This window comes from Dinoponera quadriceps, unplaced genomic scaffold (assembly GCF_001313825.1).
Source record: "Dinoponera quadriceps isolate SergipeBrazil2010 unplaced genomic scaffold, ASM131382v1 scaffold2420, whole genome shotgun sequence".
Taxonomy (NCBI): Eukaryota; Metazoa; Arthropoda; class Insecta; order Hymenoptera; family Formicidae; genus Dinoponera; species Dinoponera quadriceps.
The window spans coordinates 691,161-696,224 of NW_014556754.1; positions in this window are offsets into that span (position 1 = coordinate 691,161).

Sequence of the window (5,064 nt, forward strand, 5' to 3'; positions counted from 1 at the left end):
GGGGGGGGGGGGGGGCTTTCCGTCTGCGGACGGCTATGACTAATTATTTATTACAACTGGTGTTGTCGCGGTTTTCGAACACACCGCGAGAACTTGAAGACAAAGGGAATAGGATCTCGAATAACACTTCAAGGCGCGGCGCGCGTTCGACATTATGCAGAGTCGAGGATATTCGTCTTATGTGAGTTACGACTTTCGAAATGACTCCGGTTGTACGGCTATACTTTTCGAATCTCTCTTCGAAACAAGTTCATAAAGATCAAGAAGGAGAGAATGCATTTTAAAGCATATTAACACATTCTTCGATTTTCTCTTTGTTAAAAAGAAAATCTCGCTCTAGTGTATGGGGAAAATATTTCAGCCGAAATTATTCCCAAATTTTATAATGCCGGACTGGAAATTTTATAATGCATATTGGAATTACGGTTGGAATTATTATGTGTGTTATAATCCTTGGGGAAGTACGTAATGAAAAATATATCCCTAAAAGTTGCAATACACACAATTTCAATTACAATTCCAGTATGGTCCAGCGTTATGAAATTTTGTAGTAACTTTTACTACAATATTTCCCCCGTGAATCTCTTTGGCGAATAAACACAAGTAATATTTCACCGACTGACGATATCGATCATTCTTGTTCGCCCACTCGCCGAGTAAACGAGCCCGGGCTATTTTTAATAAGATGGAAAATCGTTTACGAGATAACTATTCAGGACTCCCCATCCTGTCAGGCTGCAGCTCTCTTATGCGCAAATCTCCGCGTAGCAGATTCGACAAGGTACTTTTGTTCGTCGATAACGCGGCGCTTCCCCTAGATGCGCTGCTGATTGCACATCAATACACTCCACCTTAGTTGAGATAATAATTCTCATCGTGATCTATACCCCAGAACGCGATGCAAAGTAGAGTCCTTTTGTTGTAACGACGATGACAATGGATATTAAAGCGCGTTTTTGTACGAGAAGGAAAATGAAAATGAACCTCCAGGTATCCGGAACGTTCTTGAAACCACATAAATTTCGAAATAAACCGTTCGCGTTGTATCCTTAATATCGCGTACGATCTGTGTTGTTTAACTTCTCCGATGAAGAGAAGTAACCTTCCAGCGTGTATATCCCTTATCACTATATTCATCGGCCAAGAACCTCACTTCTACTTTCTTCCCTTCTCACTACGGCGTGGCGCGCGCGTGACGTAGCGCGCTGGCTAGGAAATAATAAAAAAAATCGTCGTCACGACTGACCATAAATCCCGAGCGTCAAGTAACGAGTCGAGTTGCCGGTCTCCGAAGGAACCATTATTTTCGTAGCATCATCCCCAAGGGCCTCTCAGAGGAGGGAGTAAAAATGGTGCAATAAAATTCCTGCCGTAACGGCCGCGTGCTAGTACGGAGACGCGTGTGTGGGCGTATGTGTATGCGGCACCTCGTCTCGGGAAAAGGAAAGGGAAGCGAAGGAAAGAGTAAAAAGGAAGAGGCACTAAAAATAAAAGGAGAGGGTGAGTTCGATACAGGGGTTGGGGCGAGCCGAGTTTCGCGTAACGAAGGTAATTTTACTCTTCGTAAGGAAGGTTAGCCTCCGCGAGTGAGAGGAGGGAAGGTGAGCCGGAAGGGGGGGGAGGACAGAGGGTGAGAACCGGCGGAAGTGGGGTGGAAACCGAGCGAACGAGAGAGTTGCGAGGGCTGCGAAGGGGAGGAAATCGGGAGAAAGAGGCTATTCTGACAAAGAAGAGGGCTCGGCAGGCTGTGTCGAGTTACTCAGGATGAAAGAAGACTTCTGCAATATAACAAACTGCGAGCAAAATGGCGGAAGAGCTTAGGATGTATCGCGGATGAAAGGAGATACGCGGTGTTATTATAGCGAAGCGCTAAATTGACTTTACGAACGCGAAAACGGCACGATATGAGGACACTCGATATACTTTCACTGTTTGCAACTACTGCTATTTTCTCGTTGTTTAATTTTCAACATTTCGTTACGTTGCTTCGTCGCACTGGACTATGGTGTACGGTGCGTGTGAAATAATATGCAACAATTACGAGCGATTCGGGGCACAAATCGGCACCGGTGGCGAAACACGCCGCTAAACGACCCTTCGACGCCGACGGACACGTATTTATAAACACACGTCACCCCGCATTAAACATCGGCGCACCTTTTGTGAGCGGCAAGAGAGCTTAACACAACACAAAACGCAATAAACCCGAACCCGGGAGCGTGATTCGTACCGGAGGCACACGCAAGAAGCGTTCACGCTTTGCCGAGGTTAACATGTGAACTTAATGCGATCACTTCCGCTATTTATGTTAAGCACTCACCGGAACAATGGTGAATGATTTTTGTATATGCCTAATTCAACTTAACCACGAGAAATAAAATGTATCTTCTCGGTCGAAACTATTTCGCCGAATATCACGAAGGGTTATTCTCATTGTTAACGAAGATCGTAGTCGCTTGATACGATAAATATGCAATTAAATAAAATAGAGGAAATTGATTAAGCAAGGTATTTCACAGAAAAATATGTTTCTTTTGTAAATAGTTAATTCTGGATATGGCAAATTTTACTTTTGCAAGCATTCGCGTCGTGTTTTAAACGGAAGTTTGATTTGGAGTGTTCGGAGGTTGTTTGAAGGGGACGTTTAAACAGCCAAACCGCGGTTGTGGAAGTGAGCATAATATTTGGCTGCGTAATCAATCAATTAGCAGGAACGTTACTCACGCGCACTAGCCACCGTTGGTTTAATCAACCCTGTCATCAATCGAATAAACAGCTTCCCCACCTACGCATATGAATGCATTAGAAAAGTACACTGCATAATTGATCGATCATATTCTTTCCTGTTTCAAATTCCGCGGTGTGAGTTGTAAATAAAAGTATTAGATACTTTGTTTTTTTTGATTCTACGCAAAATTCAGGACAAAAGATGAGAAACTGACAAGAGTCCAATTTGTATTCCTTTAAAAAAAAAAGAAAAAAAAAAGGGAACTGCGAACTTTGCAGATAAAAACTCTGCCGGAACAATAAAAACTATATCGGGACAGCACTACAATCCTCTCTTTTTCTCCCTTTTTTTCTTTTTAACTTGAAGCGTTAGTCCCTTTTTGCGAGTGTGTCTTCAATCGAAAATCCTATAGAGCGAGGCACGCAATCGGTCACGAAGTAGAGGGTCGGTGCTTGAAGAGAGAGCGGTAGCCGGGATTTCATCCCCGAGCCTTGGTCGCCGTCGCACCCCAATTAGAGAGGAACTTCGCCGACAGTTCGACTCCTACTCTTGTCTCTCTTTCTCCCCTCGCGGTTCTTCTCTCTTTCTCCCTTCCCGCTTACGCCACAGTGACGTCGACGCTCTCGATTTCACCCAAAGCCGACGCTAACGAGCACATGGAAGTCACGTGGAAATACGACGTGAAAAGTGTGGGTGGGGGTGCGTATTCATCCCCGCCACAGAAAAGCCACGGCGGTCACGTGGATCTGACAGGTGAGCGCGACGGTGACATTTATCCGGCGTCGCAATTGGTCACGCAACCAATGAGAGCGCGATATTGCTTGAGAAAAAGGATCGGCTTATATTGCTGCCCGCGGATTTCACTGATCCTATGTCACGGATAAGGATAACGAGTGAAACAAGTCAATAAAAAAAATATACGTCGAAAAAGAAATTACGAAATCAAAACGTTTCCATTGCTCGAAGATAATTCAAAGATAATTCGAAGATAATTGGCGACGTTTTCGTTGAGAAAAAGATTGAGGTAAGGTTTTATGCAAAAGTTACTAACGATTCGAAAATCTTCGATCACGAATCCGTGTACGAAATGCTGCTCCTGAGGTATAACAACGTTCTTCGTGATTCTCGCAAAAGAGAGCGATAATTACTCAGTAAAAGATGCTTCCAAAGCACAGATTTATCTAGTACGTGCGGCTCGCGAATTGCTCGATTCGATAAAGAAGAGTCCGAGCGGCAAGGGTGAAGAGCGAGACGGGGGTGAAGATAAAAAGAGAGAGGGAGCATCGTGGAGAGCATATGTTAGGGGTTTTCGTCGTTCCCCTGGGGGTTGCGGGTAGAGTGGCCTACCCCCCAATTACTGGCTCCCCTCTGGCCTCGTCCTCGCTATGTTAGGTGGGACCGACCCTCCAGAAACTACTTCATTACGCAGACAGCCGTGTTGACTTGTATTGTACCCCTGCTCCACGAGGGAGCCCCTTCAAATAATATCTGTGACGAATCGCTTGCACTTTCCACGCGCCCCTTTCTCACTCCTCGTTTTTACACCGTTGCTGTCTGGTCCTTCGCGCGCTATGCGTATTTTGCGGGGATATCTGGGGCCCGAGGGATGCTTACGTCGGCTTTGCGAGGCTATTGTTGTTGACGTAAATATTTCGCGCTTTAAATCGAACGTCAGTGGTCCTGTCCAAGATTTCATCATTGAAATGACTTCACCGAGAAGCCGTACGTTTCCATATTCCAATCGAAGTCCTACGAAAATTCTAGAGTGGTATATTCAAACACAGCACTTCTCCGCGCGACTGCTGTCGTGACTAATTAAAAAATCATTTTTTTCCTTGAGACGGCGAAATTAATGATATTAGAATTATGTTTACATTATGCGATCGCTTGACGCATAGCGCGATGTAACTGAAACAGTCCAAAGGTGGAATGACGTTGTTGCAATCGGTTCGGTGATAAAATTCCATTTAAATCCGCTGCCGTGTGTGAGATCGTGCGATTGCATTTTCTCGCGACGGGCCCGTCGAGTACGTGCCGCTAAATGGTTACAAAAATCGCTTGTTTAGCCCTCTCCCGATATCGGGCCGGCTCATCGTGAGCCGCATTATGCTACCCTCGTGGATTTAATGCCAAAGAAAAGAAGACAAAGAGAGGGGCAGAACGTGCTGGGCATTTGTCCCACCAGCCCTAACCCTTCCCCGTGTTCGATCGCCGCCATATGAAGACATTAAGCGAATTTATGGCCGTACCGCAATCAGCAGTACACCCCAATTTTTTTCCTCGGTCGGCGTCCATCGCGAGGTTATGATCCTTGATTGTCGCGTTTAGGTCCTGTT